Raw genomic sequence first — 19,547 nt, 5'->3', positions numbered from 1 at the left:
GTAGGCAGCATCACATCATCTTTCACTGTGCCCTTAAACTGTGATGGTCCGTACCTTAAATGTAGATTCATTTTCATCTTAGGTTATTTTCAATTTGTAATGGTTTCTTCAGGGATAGTTCCATCAGGAACTCAAGCGTGTGTAGCTGAGAAGATGGTAAGGGTGGAGGTGGAGGTGAAGTTTCTGGGGATGTAGTGGTGTGAGCAATAGCGATGATGGTGACAACAGAGGTAAGAGTGGGTTTGGGGATGGTAACTGGTACAAGAACAGTTACTAAGTACTGGTGCTTAGCAGTGGTAACAGTCTGGGAGATAGAGGAACAAGATGCTGTGGATACATGTGGCAGGGCAAGACAGTGGAGAGGTTCCTCCATCTTGTATTCTTGCTGAGGCCATTTCTGGTTCAACTGGAATTTGATCTCCTTGATGGAGAAGTCTATGGAATATTGTTCAACTCTGTTCTAGGAACCCAAGGTCAAGATGCCCCAGCTAACTTAGCTTCTGTTAAACTGCTTGCTTGCGTAAAAACCTTATGCAGCTGCCGAGTAGGATACCAGGATGTGGTTTTCTTCTTTTAAAACCCCTTACCCTAAACACTTGGTACTAGACTTGGGTCCCAAATACCTGAGTATAGTTCCAGTTGACTGGAATAAAGACTTTTAATTGGCTGTAAACTATGTCTGAGTGGTAATCTCTGGTGGGCTCCCAGAAACATAAGAAGAGATGACAGAGGTCAAGTTAATTGTTGTCATCACGGAAAGAATGCCAATGAGGATGCAAGTGTGGAGAAAGTCATAGTGAAGAATAGTGCCAGGGGGCTCAAGAGAAGTAAAACTAATAGGGAGACTTCTATAGTCACAGCAGCTGAGAAGTCTCATGATGGGGCCATCTGCAGGCTAAAGACCTTCAGATGCTGGCATGTAACTTAGTCCAAGCTCAAAGGCCTGAACCATGGAAGCCAATGGTGCAATTTATTCTGAGACTCTAAGCCTGCCAACCAGAGCTAAGGGTGTGAGCCCTAGGGTCTGAAGGCTGGTAAGCCTGCAGTTCTGATATCCAAGCCAGTAGAAAGATTATAGTTCTAGCGGTCTAGTTGCTACCTAAAGTGAATCATCACAACCAGATGACACTACAGGGGTCAGATGCATCTCAAACGCCATAGCAGAGGACCCCTCCAGGACTGATAGCTTACCACGGTAAGGAGTTACTTACTGCCTCTCAATGATCCAACACCTTTCTGAGGAACCTGCCTTTCCAAGTGACATCCTCCTCCATAAGTGCTAGACTTCACTAGAAAAGAGGACCTGTCTCCCTTCACCCCCTGCCAGGAGTTTCTGAGAGTCACTGGTTCATCCTTGCCCTCTACCCAGTGTAGAAGAGAAGAGGAGGAGAAACTTAGTTGCCTGGGTGAGAGCTGCACTGGGGGGTGGGATGGGACAAAGGAATCTATGGGTGTCTGGCTCTCAGGAGTACTAAACCTACTTTGACTGCAGATTTGCTGGGTAGGACGCTTAGGGCAAGTGTGGCATCAAGGATCCCACGGAATCGTTCACAGCCCCAGCACCCATAAGCAGGTGAGGTAAGGATCCTGTCTGCTCCCATACCTTCTTTACTGACACGAGTCCCTCCCCTAACACTCTCCCTCCCCCACCATCCGCTAGCTTCTTTCTCTACTGTGATTCATTGTGACAGGAATCTTAAAGGCCCAGATGGTGGCCCATTTTACTGGGGGTGGGGATCCCAGAGAAGGGCTGTTCTCCCAGGAAAGGGAGCCACTGCCAACAGTCTTGCACCTGACCACAGAGGCAGCTACATGGAGATGCTAGCCACGGACCACAGTCAGGGATCAGTGTGGCTCTGAAGATACCCAACACGTAACCTGTTTCCCCACGATGAAAAACCATCCAAAGATTTCTCTAATGTCTTTCAAACCTAAGACCAGCAATGTTCTGCAGAAACAAATATGAATACATGTGTTTCTAAATATTTTAGTTGCCATATTTGAAAAGCGAAAAGAGCTAGGCATTGTGGCGCAGGCCTATAACCTAAGCTCTTGGAGGACTGAGATAGAATAGGCCACCCTGGATCACACTGAAAGATCCTGTCAAAACAAGAAGTAAAAAAAAAAGCAAGTGGATAATTTTATCTAATCCAGCATATGCAGAATATTAGTTCAACAGGCAATCAACATAAAGTCACCATGAAACTGCGACAGTGGTCTAGGTGTTGCGTCTTCACCCCCCAAACCTGTAATCTGGTGCTCACCCTGACCATACTGCCTGCCCCATAGGCTGGTGGCTCTCCCAGGAGTCCCAGAGCAGGTGTGGCCAAAGGATCTGAGGAGCTTGAGGTTTGTGACCCGAGAGCTGAGCCCTTAGTTCATCCAGTAAGGTTGTTCTAGGCCCTTCTGAGGAACCAACACGCTGGCTCTAGGCCCCTCGCTCTCACAGTGAGGTGCAGTCCTACAGAGGCTTGGCCTTACATTCTGTTTGAGCACAGTCTCAAGTGTCATCTACGATGCTAATCTGCACCTCCAGAGCGCCTGTTCTGGACCATACCCTTCCTGATTGGCAGGAAAGACCCCAAGTCCTATAATAGGCTATCAAGGGAAGCTGGGTGGTGGCCAGAAGAGAGTAAGAAAGAGATTTGAGAGTCATGGTACCATATGGCAAAGGTGTGAATGTGGGATTTAGGGGACAGGAAATGACAGGGCCAGAGGGGCGTCTGGGGAGAGAAAAGAAGGAATTATTACACACACGGGGGTGGGGATGAGAGGACAGAGAAGGGGCGGTTAGGCAGAACATGAGCTGGGAAGTGCCTACTCTGGGGTGATTAGAGATCTGGGCAACAGCCTTCCGAAGTTGGCCTGAGGCATCTCAGCCTAAGGTGAGGCCTTTGTGCCAGAAGTCTATAAAGAAAGAAGAACTGAAGACAGGTTAGGAGCCATAGGGCTATCTCCGTGTGCCTCAGAGAGGGCCCAGGCAGCTTCCCTGGGAGGGTTTGCTCAATCAGTGGCTTCCAGATGGAAGCGAGTCTGATGTGGACCTGCTTGGTGTGTCCACACGCTCTTTCCTGTTCTGTGCTTGGCATGGCAGGATCTGATGGCTGAACTGTAAGCTCCGGACTCTCGCAAAATCAGCTTAAAATCCACAGACCCTGAGAAACAATACAAGGCTCATGTGAGAACAAGGCTGCCTCGCTCTGGGCACAAGCAACCCTTGGCAGACAGTGCCCTTGTGCCAAGCAGAAAGGGGCCCATGTGGCTTAGATGTCGATCCTCACCTGCTCTCAGTGGCAGCCACGCACACAGGCATCTTCCTTCCTTCATTTGGTTTTCCAGGGTTGAGGGAGCCTGAACACTGGGTCCAAGTCAAACTCCAAAGCCACAAGCCATCAGCATTGCTCCCTCTTTCTCCCTCTTCTGGACCAGAGCTGTGGCCCTCAAGGAGATGAGGCACAGGTGGAACAGCTCGCATGCTGGGCAAAGGGGTCCGGAGCATTAGGGGTCCAGACCCAGTTCCAGATCCGCCCCACTATTAGCTTTCTCCATGGATGTTGGGGGCCGTCACGCAGGTCCTCATGCTCCCACAGCCACGCCTCCGCAGTGCCTGTCCTTGCCGTTTCCAGCTTCTGGATGCAACCAGCTGTCTGTGGCCCAGGACCATTTCCTCCTATCGTCCCAAGCTCCTACTGCCATCCTCATACCCCCCTCCTTTCTCCCTCCACCTTCTGCTGAGAATTCTTCTGACTACATGCAGGGCTCACTTAATTTACCCAAGACAACCCGCCACCCCATTCTAAGATCCTTAACCAGTCGCACCTGAGAAGCCTTTTTCGCCATATCAGAGAACAAGTTCCGGGGATAAGGAAAAATAAAGCCTTTCTCATCTCCTGCCCACCTTCCTGTTAATACTGCCCCACCCTGGCAATCTCATCCTCTGCAAAGACAGATGGAGGGGTTTAGTCATGAAGGCCAGCCTCTGTACCTGATAAACTCGCTACCAGGAAGGCTTAAGCATCCTGTCTCCTTTTTTTCCTCCTCCAAATATACGGGCCTTTCAAGACCTTGCTGCTCCATGAAGCCTTTCCCAGCACAGACAGAACAGCCGCCTCCCCTCAGGGATTGCTCACTGGTACCTCTATTGTGCACACACACACACACACACACACACCCGCCCCAGCCTGCTGCATTCACGAATCTTTCAACCCTCGCATGCCACCATTTCCTCTCTTCTTGGTTAGGTCTTTATCATCTCCCCCACCTCCTCCCCACCTCTGCAGCTGTGATTCTGAGCACAGGGTCTGCTCCCCTGGAGAGCAGGGGCCTTGCCTGTGTCCAATCAATCAAATAAATGTTTACAGAACTGGGTCGTGCTGAGCCATTCCAGGATTCCCAAGGAAAAGGACAAAAGTGTAAGGTGGCAGCTGAGTACTCCGGCTGCTTGGTCTGAATCAGCGTAGCTGGGGTGCTCTGAGGGCCACCAAGCCAGGCTGGCAGCGGGCAGAGTGGCTCGAGGCTACTCCTGCAGGGCCACCGAGCGACTTGATCCCCCTGATTGAGAGCAACATCATGCCTAGCTCCCCTCTCTCCCAAGTCTTCTTTTCTAATACTGGGTCGAGAAGTTTTCCCGTTCTCTGTTCTCTACAGAACGGCGCAGTCTGTATGGCCTCTCTCTTATTCTCTCAGTATCACAGTGTTTTCTGCTTTTGTCCCTTTCCTCCTTCCGCAAGCCACCAAACAACAACCCCATGCTGCTCAGTCCACTGGGCCCTAACTGTAACAGGCTCTCTGCCAGTCCCGCTTGACCCCCTTGCCCTCCAGCCTCTCAGGTCTCTCTTCCTGAGGGCATTCTCTGGTGTTGTCCTGAACCTGGCCCACACGTAAGTCTGACCGGAAAGTCAGGGGGAGATCAACACCGAGGAGCAGCCCTGGATGGGAGGGAGAGGAGCTGGTGGATAAATATTCCCCACTACTCATCCCTGTGTGAAACAGTTCTGGGGCCTGTTCTATAGTTAGAAACCCATTGGGACCGAGTCCCCGCTGCCCTCAGTGGTGGCCTGTGTCTTAACATACTCTCATCCACCACCTTTTCCCTGTCTCACTTCCTTGCTCCCTCATGATTCCTGGGACCATCTCCCAAGCCTACATGGTCACCCAAATCCTTCTAGTTCTGGGATTACAGGCATGAGCTATGACACCTATCTCCGTTCATAAGCCAACCCTGGAAGAAAACACAGGAATTCATGGGTCCTGCTTGGTAGTTCTGCCTCCTAACTTCAGCAAATACTTGAGGTCGAGGTTCTGTAGTTCAGACCCTTCTCCATTGTGTAGGGTGTGTGGACATTAGTTTATCTTGGCTTAAGAAAAACCAAATGTGCACATCTTTTCCCAAGTACACACTCAGTTGTGTCACGGTGAGAGCCTGAAGTTCACTGTGGCAGGACTGTCACCCTGTAGGAACTGGCAATGGCTACAGCTCCTCTTCCACTGAGGCCTCTACTCACCTCCCACATGCCATCGATTTGTGATCTCTAAGCCTCCTTGCAGCTTTCTAGCATTTGTTCTAGGTCCCACTGTGAGGATACTTCAAGGGACAAAGAAGAACCATGTGCCTGGGGGGAGATGGCTGTTCTGGTAGATTTCCAAGGAATCCTTGTGCCTTGCCACCCAGGTAGTATGTCTGGAAAGCAGTGCACCTGATCAAATTCCCGGAAGGAGCCAGACATCCTAGACTCAAGGAGGGGAGTGACTTCGTCCTGAGCTCTAGCACCGTGGATTGGTGACCTAGGCAACCTCCTGGCCTCCAGCACCGTGGATTGGTGGCCTAGGCAGCCTCCCAGGACCTGGCACTGTGGATTGATGGCCTAGGCAGCCCCCTGACCTCTGGCACTGTTAATTAGTGGTCTGTGCAGCCTCCTAGGCTCTGGCACTGTGGATGAGTAGCCAAGCTTTGCTCTCAGGTTCCAGCTGAGCTCCCGAGCTTCTGAGTCGCTCAGATGCATGCAGAGAGCCAGGGAGCTTGTGAGGCAGCTTCTACAGATAAGAAAATTTTATTGTAAATTTGTAATTCTTCACCACTTTCTCCGGGAAGCTGCGTCCCAGCGGCCCTCAGCTCTGTCATTTTGAAGGATGACAAAGCAAAGAGAGGGTGCAGCTGGAGAATAGGGAATTAGGTGGAGGAGATTTCACACGCTAACATTTAACAGGTGGCACCGTCAACATCAAAAGACTGGAGGCTCCTAGGCCACCTGGGCTTCATTCAACCAAGGGAGCATGCTCAAAAACTCCCAGGTACTTTATATAAACTCAGAAGAGGCAGGTACCATGTCAACAACCCGTAAAGGGTTATGCCGCACCACCTCTACCTCTTCTCTCTCCCTCTCTTGGAGCAGGGCCACAGGCTGGGTCTGGCGCACTTCCAAGTTTGTCAATATTTCTTCTTTAATAAGTCTTTCCTGTAAGTATCACGTGTCTCTGGGCAGTTTGTTGTTAAGAGGCGTGAGAACCTGACGTCTGGGAAGGTGAAGGAGAAAGAAAGGAACCTGTAAGTGAATCCCAGCAGCCCAGGAAATCCTAGAGCATGGTGATCCCGTGGGACTCGGAGACATTGGGGAAGTTAAGCTGTGTGAGAACGGACTCAAATCCACACCCAGGATATTTTAGAAACCGCCCATGACAGAACAACAAGATGTGCCTGGACTTTCCATCAGCAAGGCCACTGGCCCATTTCCCCTTTCACTGAGCACTTGAAAATGAGAGAACTTTCTGTGGGCGAATTAATCACGGCCTGCGTAAGTCAGATTCAGTTTCTCTCTTTCCCTCTCCCCAGCTGATGATGCTCCATGGACTGGGCCCAAGAGAGTCCCTAGGCCCTCTGAGAAATGGATGACAGCAGTTGCTGAGCCCAGACTTAGTAGGGGGCAGCTGCCAGGTGACTGCCCATGTTTAATCTGTGAGACGCTTGGCTTCTACAGGCACTCCTGTCCTGATGGTAAACGGCTCATGTTATCACAGGGCTGACCTCACCACAGGCTTCAGGAAGGAACCATGGGCATTTGTCCTGATCTTGGCTAGAGACAAGTGAGAGCCAACATTATGTTTTAAGTTTTAATTACTGTGCCTAAAAAAAAAAACCATAAAGCAAAAATGCCTCTAACCTATAAGCCCCTTATCCAAGGACAAATACTTCCTGAAATGCTGGAGGCTCTTTTTTATTGGAGATAACAAGCCACGTGTTTTGCTCCCACAAACAAGTTTGTTTGGCTTGGCTGCACGGGGTGTGCTTGATTACATGTGGGCAGAATGTACATGGGCAGGAAGTATGTCAGGATATATCCTTGCCCCTGATTAGATGTAGGTGGGAGGTAAACAAGCCGGAAGTATGTCAGGATAGATGCTTGATCCTGATTGAACCTGATAGAAATACAGTGGCCTTATTTATGAGTGTGCCTTTTTAGGCCTTTGCAAAAATCTAACTCATTGCCATTTTCTGGTAACCTAGGAATGAACCTGGCCAGAGTCTTATCATCCCGGACAGTAATTATTTAATCAAAACTTCAAATTTGGCTCAAAATGGTGGTGGTGTTCTCTCCCAGTGCGATTAACAACATCACTAGGATGGCAATGATCAGGTAAGCTGAGATTGCAAGCATCACATGACTAGACAAAGCGGCAGTGCCCACAAAACTGCTTACATTCCCCAATAGCACTGAGTCCCGTGGGATCATCATACCCTAGAATTTCTCTCTCTCCCCCCCCTCCCTTCCTTCCTTTTACCTTCCCAGACACCCACCAGGATCACAGAAGTGGGTGACCCAGAGAGAACTCCAGCACAGACACAACAGCTCTTTCCTGCTTCCTCCCCACCCTGGACAACCTCCCCAGAGACCTGCCCCTGCTGAAGGTTCCAGGGATGGAGGAGAAACAATGTTCGTAAAGTCAATATTGACCCCATTTCCTGCAAGATCTTACTGCCCCCAGCTTTGAATGTTAACACCCCCTGATGCCCCAGGCTTCCATTTCTCTTCTTCTCCATAGGCATAATCCCTAATGGGACAAGGATTTGACATCTAAACCCCATCCCAAAGGCCATAAATGATAAAGAGTGAGACATTATAGCAGGACAGCCAAAAATCCAGACTGAGTACTGTCATGTGGTGTGGGAGGTCCTTCTGTCTATGTGTTGCTTTTATTGGTTAATGAATAAAGAAATTGTCTTGGCCTGTGATAGGGCAAAAGAACAGAGTTAGGTGGGGAAAACTAAAGTGAATGCTGGGAGAAAGTAGGCAGGGTCAGAGAGAAGCCTTGTAGCCCCACTGGAGCTGGACAGAACTTTACCCAGTAAGCCACAGCCACGTGGCAATACACATATTACTAGAAATGGGTTAAATTCAGATGTAAGAGTTAGCCAATAAGAAGCTAGAGCTAATGGGCCAAGCAGTGATTTAATTAATACAGTATCTGTGTGGTAATTTCAGGTCCAAGTGGCCAGGAACCAACAAGCGGCCTGCTGCTGCATTTCTCTGCCTGAAGTCTAAACTCCCCTCCCTTAGGAAAAAGACCTAAGTCCAGCTAAAACAATGGGTCCTGTGCTTCCTCACAACCCAATTACAGTCCCTGTTTATTACGTATGCTCTGTTGCATCCTAACTGCTCTCAACTCCTGACTGCTCATTTACTGCACACAGTCCTATCCCGATGGGACAGACGTAATTCTCCAGGGAATAAGCATTAGAGCCAAGGGAGGAAAACCCCGTCCATTTGCATTTTTTTAAATTTTAAATTTAATTTTATTTTATTTTATGTGTATGAGTAGTTTGCCTGCATGTTTGCATGTGTACAATGTGTGTGTGTGTGTGTGTGTGTGTGTGTGTGTGTGTGGTGTCCTTGGAGGTCAGAAGAGGGCATCAGATCCCCTGGAAATCAGGTGACAGATGGTTGTGAACTGTCATGTGGGTTCTGGGAATCAAACTTGAATGCCCTGGAAGAGCAGTCAGTGGTCTTCTGAGTAAGACCCGAACTTACACTATTAATTTGAGTGCTAGTTTTAATCTAAAGGGCCAAAGTGATTCATACAAGTAAGTTGTCTCCTGTCCATAACTAATAACCTCATAACTCAGGCACAATTTTTTATTCTATTACTCTTTTGAGACAGGGTTGTTTATTTGTGGGGTTTTTTTTTTGTTTTTTGTTTTTTGTTTTTGTTTTTTTACAAGAGCTTCTTATATAGAGATGGTATTCTACTAAGATGAAGGAAATACCTCAGAGATGCTGAAAGCAGGGACTTTGACCCAATGTTTCAGGATCCAGATTGGGGGGACTGAATCTTGGGTTGGGGGAGAATAAGCCCAAGACTACATGGAACACAAACTAGTAAGCAGAATCCACTTGTGGTTATGCTCAAGGGCACCCCAAGGATGTTTATCAGTGGAATCTGGAGACAGAATGAGTTCTCTAGCTTTGTGGTCTTGGGGTATCTGTTTCCACCCTAGAAGCTCTAGACCTTGTCTCTTTCTCCTTGGGAAAATAATGAGAAATCCCCCACCAGTTTTCTTGGATTCCCTACCATGTTATGTCGTTAAGAGTTGGAGCCAGGCAGTAGTGGCACACACCTTTAATCCCAGCACTCGGGAGGCAGAGGTGGATCTGTGAGGTCAAGGCCAGCTGGTCTTCAAGGGTTAGTTCCAGGACAGGCTCCAAAACTACAGAGAAAACCTGTCTCAAAAAGCAAAGCAAGCAAACAAACAAACAAAGGAGTTGGCACAAGCTTAATCCTGAGAACCCAAAGAAAAAGCCAATATTTTACAGCAATAGAACCTGGCCTCAATTTAACTGGGATAACTGGGGAAGTGGCCGAAGGACAGGAACCTTTTAAATTATAATAGCGTCACCCTACAGCTGAATCTTATTTTGCAAGATCAAGGGAAATAGCTCAAAGTGTCTTATGTTCAGACTTTCATGGGCTCTCTAGACCAGGAAAGGGAGCTATGCAAAGAAAAACCTAAGGGAAAACCAAACTTGTGTTATCTTAGATGATCCCTATCCATGTCCAAACTCTACTTATCAAAAGAGAAACAGCCAGCAACAGGGCCAGGCTGTTGTATCTTCTCCCACACTACAGAGCTCCATTCTGCATCTGAATTCTGAATTCCCCATTTCTAAGTCACCAGACATAAGGGAATCTAGCCCTTTAAGGCATCCTGGGAGTGTAGCCTCCTATCCACTATCCTTTCCTGTGCCTATGGCACTTCCTTAAGGGAAGTGCCTGTTCCCATGGAGCCAATCCAAGCCCGGATCCCCTATTCAGTTACAGACCTCCAGAATGTATCAAGGTCTGAAGCGCCTTTGAAGACTCATCCAGACTTACCAGTAACTTACAGACCTTAGCTTTAGCTAAGGATGGAGATAAACAGAAAGACCTGTATTCAATCTTTACTCCTTGCTGTACTCCTGAAGGGAGATGGAAGATCTGAAGGGAAGCTAAAAAACATACAGATGAGTTAGTTACTAAAAGTTCCAATGTCCATCAGCCCAGTGCACAGATCATCCTAGATCAAGAACCCACTGATCGGAATTATAGCATCCCAGAAGGAACTCACAAGTATAAAATGAGGCTAAAAAGCCTGACTGCAAGAATGTAATATTGCATTAAGTCTGTTAATTATGAAAAGATCAGAGAAGTCACTCAAGGAAGGGAACAAAATCCTGCTTTATTTCTCAACAGGCTATCTGAGGCTCTCAGGAAATTTACCGATCAAGATTCCTCATCCCCCAAAGGACAAGCCCTTTCAGGTAGGCGTTTTATTAGCCAGGCAGCCTCTGACATCCGTGGATCGTTTCAGAGCTCAGCTGTTGGACATTGCCTTCTCAATTCCAACAACCAAGGTCTGCAGGGAGACTACTGGGAAATGGGGAGAGAAGAGAAGGGGACCTAAATGATTGTACTTGCCCTTGGAGGAGCTATTGGCCAGATCCGTCTCCCAAAGGATCCCCATATTGAGTCTCAGAGACCAGAAGGTCACACTCAGTCTTGCTTCAAGTACAAAAACCAAGCTTGTGACTTCCTGTCCTCTCTACAGCCATGTCCAATGAGTAAAAAGGTAAGGACTGGCATTGGAAGGTAAATCATCCCCTTTCTAAAAGTAAATAGGGTCCAATCACTAATACCACAGTCACCTTACAGGACTGAGGGTCCAGAGAGCAAGCTGGTTCCAGTTCCAAAATTGTTGACCTTTGTTGAAGAACTTCAAGTTACCCCAGACATGGCAGGTAAGAAAATTAATCTGCTTATAGCCACTGGGAACACTTACTGAGTCTTTGTCTTTTCACCTGCAACTCTTTCATTCTGATTTATAGGGATGGGAGGAGGTAGGGGGAGTCCCCCAAAGGCATATCTTAGGACCTAGTTTTGCCAGAAGGAACTGTTTTGAATATGTAGATGATATTTTGATGTATATTTATAAGTAGCCCTAGTACCATCAGAACCCTAGACTTCCTATCCACTCAAAACTACAAAGTTTCCCAGAAAAAGGCTAAGATAACTCATCTGCAAGTGCAGTATTTGGGATATGTTTGACTCTGGGGCATGACAGTTAGCCCCACCTTGAGTCATAATTGAACTGGGTCCATAAAAGAGAAACTGAGTAACTCAGATTTTCCATCCTTTGACTGAAGCAGTGCTCTAGCAGATAAAGAGGGCTCTCACGGAAGCCCAAGCCCCAACTCCTAACACCTTTTTTGTAATTTGTAGCAGAAAATTAGGCCTTGCCTTGGTGTGCTGACTCCATAACTAGGAATAGAACCGAGGTCTGTAGCACATTTTTTGAAGAAACAGGATGTTGTTGCGTCAGAGCGAGCCCCCTCTCTAAGAGCTGTGGCAGCCACAGCTCTCCTAGTTAAAACACTGCTGAGCTATCTTTGGAGGCAACCATTAGAAGCCTTCATACTCCATTAAGTAAAGGCCTTACGAGAATTACAGGGACAAGTACGGTTAATGGAGGTAGACTAGCAAATTGCCAGGCCATTCTTCTCGACAGCACAAAGGTAACTAACAAAATCTGTGACAATCTAAATCCTGCCTCACCTGGGCCCATGGAAACTTCAGATCTGGTGTACTTTTGTTCTGAGACCATCTTCACCCACGCCAGGCCCTGACTTAAGTGACTAGCCCCTGACTTACTGACGGAAGCAGCTATGTTTGTTCTAAAGGAACAACACATGTCTGGATATTCAGTGGTCAGCAGGAGAACAATAGTTGAGGCTTCCCCAGCCCCTTTCTACCTTAGCACAAAAGGCCAAGCTAATGTCTCTGACAGAGAGGCTGATTCTGGGGGAAAGGAAAAGATTCATATGGATTTGAAGTGTGCCTTCATGGTCTTGCATTCTACATACCAGCTACAAAGAATGACGAGTAATTTTTAAATCTATCTGTTTTGTGTGTGTGCACACACCATGGCCTATGGCCCGAGTCCTGAGGACAACTGAGGGAAGCCAGTTCTCACCGTCTTCCGTGTTGGCTCCTAAAGTTGAACTCAGGTTATAAGACTTGGTGGCAAATGCTTTTACCTGCTGAGCCTTCTTTCTAGCTCTAAAAGTGAGAGAACTGTTAACAGTCAACAGCTCACCCATAAAACCTGAAGTAGAGATTCTAGATCTATTAGAAGCTATTCAGCTCACCAAACACATGGCAGTCAGTATTCATTGCAAGGGCTGCCAGAGGAACATGGTCCAAGAAAATAGGCTGGCAGACGAAGAGACAAAAAGACAGTCTGACAGGTCCCCCCAGAGTTATCACTGTCCCTCTCAAGAAGAATATGTAAGTCCAAAGAGACACTGGGCTCTAAAACAAGGGCGGGGGCAACTAAAGGGGATCATGGGTCTGTGTAGAGAATGAAACACTACCCCCTGCCCCGACTCTCCAGTGGGAAATAACTAAGGGAATACACGAGTTAGTCCACTTGGGGAGAAAAGATATTCTAGAAATGGAAACTCAACTATTGCTAGGGCAGGGACTAACCTCCCTAGTAAGGAGTGTGTCAGGCCTGCACTCTGCATATGCTACAACTCTGGCCATTCTTGTCCTCCTCTGCATCTTAAAGCAACCCAGAGGAGGCACTTAACCAGGTGAGGCCTGGCACACGGGCTTTCCTTCTCTGCCTCCTCTTGCCAACTTCGAGTGTTTGTTGTGTTTATAGACACTGTCACTTCAAAGGCTTTCTCTACTAGGACTGAAAAGTCCACTCAAGTGCCAGAGCCCCTCCCCCAATCCCAGAGGAAATAATGCCAAGGTTTCGTCTCTTCTCATTACAGAGCAATAATGGACCGTCCTTTAAATTACAGGTGACCTAGTCTATACCTAGGACTCTGGGGGTAAAAACTTCATTGACACTTTCCTTAGAGGGCACGGCTATTCGGCAAAGTTGAAAGTACCAACTGATCTATAAAACAGATTCTAGCAAAACTGTCAGGAAACCTCTGGGGGAAAAAATGCCTAAAACTATTAGTTATCACCCTCATGAGCTTTAGGACCTCTCCTAATTCAGACGCCAAGCTAGTTCCTCTCAGTTATTGCATGGAAGACCTTCCCTCACACTAGATTTGGTCCTAAACTCTGAGGTCAGCCAGATGAATCAATACATAATGAACCTAGGGCAAGTCTAACAAGCTTTTCAGGAACAGAGCAACAAGGTTATGCCCAGTCCAATGAATGGAATCACAAAGATTGTAGATCTGGAGACTTGGTCCTCCTTAAAGCTGGGAAAAAAATGACGCACAGAACAGTAGGGTCCTCAGTGGGAGGGACCTTACCAGGTAGTCTGAGCACACGATGGCTGTGGAGCTGTGGGGAGTCGACAGCTAGGTTTGTATCTCTAAGTCAAAACCAGTGACCTCAAAATAGACGATCCCACTGAAGCACATCTGCTCCCATGAGCCAGGGGGAGAGCTCAAAGCTAAGCAACACCTTGACCTGGCTGTTTTAAACCCCTCATTCTTAGGCTCCTCCTGCTCCTCTCTCGGAATCCTCTCCCTAGACCACTGCATAAGGGTTTGCCAGCCTTGAGCAAAGTAAACTCATTGACCCTGATTTTAACTTTTCTTCCTCATTCTACAAGAACAAGACATCCACTGGCTCCTATTTTAAACAAGATGGTTGACTTCATTGATTCCTCTGATTGCTGGCTTTGCCCTAAGATGCAACTGTTCTAAGAATAACTATGTCTCAGAGACCTCCCACTCAGGATGGAGGAAATAGCCCACGTCAGGCCTTATACTCAGGTTTTAAATACACCCTATAGAATGAAACCATATACCATGGAGTAGGAGACAGCCCAAGTCCCAAGCATCACATGGGAAGGCTGCCTCCTTGAGATATATCTTTGAGCCAGAGAACTACATAAATAATCTCAAAAGGGGGCCAAATTCTATTTTTCTCATTTTGATGGAGCAATCCTGTTCCTAGGGATGCTAAAAGTCTCCCTGTTCACTTTCAGTGTGTGAAAAGGCAAAGGAGGACTATGCAGGAAACTAGAGAGTGGTGAGAACCTGAACTGTGATCTCATCTTCTCTGTGTCCTGAAGCAACAGGATGTTTAACTAGTCTCTTCGTAACCATGCTGAATCTGCTGTACTAATGGTGGTACTGGGAACATTTTGCGTGCCTCTGTCAGAACGATGGCTTTTTTGTTACAATACAGTCATAGCAAGGGCTACCCAGGCTATTCTCTACAATTCCGTCTTCTGACCTTTGTCACCTGGCTATGGCTGAAATCCCCCACGGTAGCACCTCTTCTCCTCCAGTATGCACAGATGGTAATTTCTTTGGGAATCACCCCTTTCTATGGGTCTCGAGAAGCTTGAGACTGTTCTATTCTCTTACCTCATCTAAAACCCTTTCTATATCCAGCCATATAAATTATTTGGGTCCAGGGTCCAACTATTACGGTAAGTTTATAGGACACTGAATACGTATAATGTGTGTTGGGGACTGTGGACCCCCAGACCCTGAATTTCCTGTGCCAGAGTAAACAGCTTGACCCCCAGACCCTGAATTTCCTGTGCCAGAGTAAACAGCTTGTTTTTCCTATGCTTGCAGCTGCTCTGAGCACAAGTCTGATGGCAGGGGAGTGATTTCTGGTGGGCCTGCAGCTGATAGATCCCAAGAGCTGGGGCGTGGCCAGAGCACTATATAAGCTGCCCCTGAACACAATAAAGGGGGCATTCTTGTTTCAAGGATGACCCGTGTCTCTGTCTGTGTGTCTTTTGTATGTTTAAATCTCCAGGCCCCTTTCCTGGCTTGTGTATTGTCCTGTAGTACATGTGCTACAGAACCGTAGTACACATTGTAGTGCGGACCATACAATGTGGAGCAAGAATATTTTCTGTCCTGCCTCAGAGACAGCAAGGTTGATGTGCCATTGTATTCACCTTATCAGAACGAATAAAGTACACTAGAGAGAATTTCCCAACTTCCATACTACAAACCTGGGCTGTAGCTCCATGGGCACTGAACATTTCTGAGCTTAGTATTCCTAATTAGTATACTAATTCCAGTATCGGGATGGTCAGGACTGGTTGGAGCATCCTGAGGAGCTTATTCTCACCTATGGAAGCTTTACATTTCAAGAGGTCAGTCCAAAACCTTCCCTTTGCACTATTAAAGATATAGGCGGCCACTGTAGCTGCTACTGAGGTACAAGAAAGCCTTGGTTCTCCCACAAATGGTCTTCGTCAGATGTTTTGGCAGAAGGAGCTTGTGAAACACTTAACAAAGCATGTGGTTCTGGATTCATAAACAGTTGGAAGAAAAGCCTTACAAAGTTAGAGGAGGTGATTCAGGTGTACTCAGACCTAAGCTCCAGTATCTATCAAGGGTCACGTCTAGGCTCTCGTTAGACCCATGAGAACCCCCAGCAGCTTTGTACTTTTTTTTCCTTTGTTTTTGGAGACAGGATTTCTCTGTGTAGCCCTGGCTGTCCTGGAACTCACAGAGATCTGCCTGCTTCTGCCTCCTGAGTGCTGGGGTCAAAGGTGTGCCCCATACCATCCGGCTTATACTTTTTGTTTTTAGCTTGTGTTTTTAAGCTTTAGTTGTATCCCAAACCCAATAACTTGACTTGTGTTATCTGGAATCCCACAATGATTACGAGCAAAACTGCTGACATTTTGAAGATACAACAAGTTGCTAACCTGAAAAGACTAGAACTTGAATGGAGCCTCCCTTCCAAGCCGTGGACAGCAAGGAGAGAGGATTCTGTGATCCCTTTTAGGGAGGGTGTATACCCATGAAATCGTGTGAGTATCTATAGAAGACGGGCCATCACTCTTCTGCATCTAACAAGTTTCTGGAGTAAATATAATGAGGGAATAGAATGGAATATTATGAAACTATCTCTTATGTTCTAACAGACTGGAAGTTTACTGGACCTCACACCCTGTGATCACTTAAGACCGCTATCCTACTGTGTGCCCAGCCTGTTTGTTTAACCTGACTTTAAGAAAAGAATGTAGCAACCATCCTTACTTGCCTTGGATTTCCCATGTAATCAGTGGTTACAACCTGAGTCAATGTACAGCTTTAATCTTAAGTTACATATTCTTCCATGCCCTGACCTGAGAGTTAAGCATGTATGTTTGCATCTGTGTTTGATAATCATTTGATAAAAACAACAGGTAGGCTGAAAAATGGTTATTCACCATTGTGATGGTTTGAAAGAAAATGGCCCCCAAAGGGAGTGGCACTATTAGGAGGTGTGGCCTTGTTGGAGGAAGTGTGTCAAGTGGGGCAGGCTTTGAGGTCTCTTTTGCCCCAGCTTCACTAAGTATGAGAATCAGTCCACTTCCTGTTGCCTTCTAACCAAAATGTAGCCAGTACCATGTCTGCCTTCATGCTGCCCTACTCCCCACTGTAGCATGAGGGGCCTGCTTTGTTGGGGTTTCTGTCCTGCCCAGTTCCCACAGCTGGTAAGCCCCAAAGAAAATCATACAGAGAGTCTGCATTAGATATAAACTGATTGGTCCATTAGCTCAGGCTTCGTATTAGCTCTTATAACGTATATTAACCCATTGTTATTATCTATGTTAGCCACATGGCTCAGTACCTTTTTCAGCAGGGAAGGTCACATCCTGATTCTTCCGAGATCTGGGCAGGACTGGAGAAAGAGCTTCCTTCTTCCCAGAATTCTCCTGTTCTCATTGTGCCACCCCTACTTCCTGTCTGGTTTTTCCCACCTATACTTCCTGCCTGGCTACCGACCAATCAGCATTTATTTAAAACATAATTGACAGATATAGAATTGTTCTCCTGCACCACTCCCCACCATAATGATAATGGACAGAACTTCTGAAACTGTAAGTGAGCCACCCCTATTAAATGTTCTCCTTACAAGGGTTGGCGTGATCATGGTGTATCTTCACAGCAATAGAAACCTAACTAAGACAACCATACATGTTAGAAGCAGCATTTTGATATTGCTTTATAATGCTTGTTTGTTTGTTATCTAGGTCATTTGGGGTCAGCTGGAGTCAGTGACTTAATCCCTTGTAAAACCTGTTAGAGATTTCTGTAAATTATCCCTCATTACTAACCCATGTGATGCTTTCTCTGCTGTTCCATAAAAGAATGAGCCGGTTCAATAAAGGAATGCCTTCCCTTTGTGAAGGACAGACACACAAGGACAAGGACAGATTCACAAGAGGCACAGATTCAGACTCAGAAACAGAGGAGGAGAGAAGACACAGGGAGCATGAAGCAGTGGATTCAAATAAAGACTTACCAAGGGGGAATGTTTTGATTTCTTTCCTTTATTCAATACCATCTTAGTCACTGTTCTGCTGCTGTGAAGAGACACCATGACCAAGGTGACTCTTTTAAAGAAAAGCATTGAATTGGAGGCTGGCTTACCGTTTTAGAGGGTTATTCCATGATCATGGTGATGGGCAGCTGACAGACATGGTGCTGGAGGAGTAGCTGAGAGTTTTACATCCTGACCCATAGGCAGGAAAAGAGAGGGAGAAAAAGAGAAGACCTGGCAAGCCCACATCCTGTGACACACTTCCAACAAGGTCGCATCTACTCCAACAAGGCCACACCCCCAATCCTTCCCAAACAGTTCCACTAACTGGGGACCTATCAGGACCATTGCCACTCCAGCCACCACACTGATACACTAAAAATAGTTGAGTTTACTATTAATGCTTTCAAACCAACGCAGAGGGGGGAAATCTAGAGATAACGTATGAGAGAAGAAACAACAAACAGTTGGAATCCCTTAGCCTACCTGGGCTTGATTCAGCCAAGGGAGCATGCTCAAAAAGCCCTCATGAACTTCCCGGGTGGGTACTCTGTACATGACCCTCAAAAAGTTATGCAGCCCTTCCCCTGGCCCTCTCTGGTAGAGCTAGGGCACAGGCCATATCTCAACACCTCCTTTATTTCTCTGTATTTCTCCTTTAGACACTACCTCCTTCCTGTTTCTGTACACGCCAGCAGCTGTTCTGGGCTGAACTCCCCTGTAACATGGAGAGGAGCCAGGGAGATTCGGGTGAGGGACAGAGGGAAATGCTTGGTTCTGGGGGGCCTGACATCCTTCTCAGACTTTTTTCTCAAGCATTTCCCTCTATCTGCATGCTCTCTCCACTTGTGAGGTAGGAGAAGGCTATCCTGACCCACAAGGAGGGAAAACTGAGGAAAGGTAATCAGAGGGGCAAACCCATCCCGGGGCCCCCTCAAGGATATACTTGTAGTGCTGAGAAATTGTTCCTTGTGTCCCGGCTGTGCTAAGTGTTGGCCTACAAGGCCACGCCCCCTCCCACTCAGAATGAATCATGGAGCAATGTCAGATATGTGACGAGGGAGAATCTCAGACTCAGAAGAGACTCACCTATCTCACTAGACTGGTGACATGGTCAGGTTTGTCCCTCATCAGACAGTCCCTGCCCCATTATTGTTCCATGCAGCAGAGACAGATCTCTGAGAGCTAGGGCCTTAGCCTCTCAGCCGGGGAGAAGGCAACTGGGTCTCATTCTCTCTCTCTTCCCCTCTCCCAACTATCTCTCTCTCTGTCTATCTATCTATCTATTATCTATCTATCTATCTATCTATCTATCTATCTATCTATCTATCTATCTACCTATCTATCTATCTACCTATCTATCTACAGCTCCTCTCCCTCTTCCTCCCTCCCCCTCCCTCTTTTCCCCCTCCTTTCTTCCCCCTCCCCCCACCAGCTAACTAGCCCACAGCAAACAGCTAAATATAGTCCCTTATTCTTTCACTCCGAGGAACTGTCCATCAACATTAATTCCTCAGCTCAGTCATTCTCGCCAGGAGCAGCTGCTGCTCCTGGAATATTCTGAGCTGAACTCGGGCCCATCTTTGCTGGGGTGGAGAAAGCACAGCTTGAAGGGGCAGCTTTCGGGAGTGTGAAACCAGCATAACCTTGCAACCAGACACTAGAGTTTAAGTTTGGGTTTTGCCATTTCCTGGCTGTTCATCCTTAGGCAAGCTGCCAAACCTCTCTGAGCCCTGATGTTCTCATCTCTCTGGTGGGGC

The sequence above is a fragment of the Myodes glareolus genome, chromosome 4, assembly GCF_982192425.1.
Source record: "Myodes glareolus chromosome 4, mMyoGla1.1, whole genome shotgun sequence".
Classification (NCBI taxonomy): Eukaryota; Metazoa; Chordata; class Mammalia; order Rodentia; family Cricetidae; genus Myodes; species Myodes glareolus.
This window is presented reverse-complemented; position numbering follows the sequence as displayed.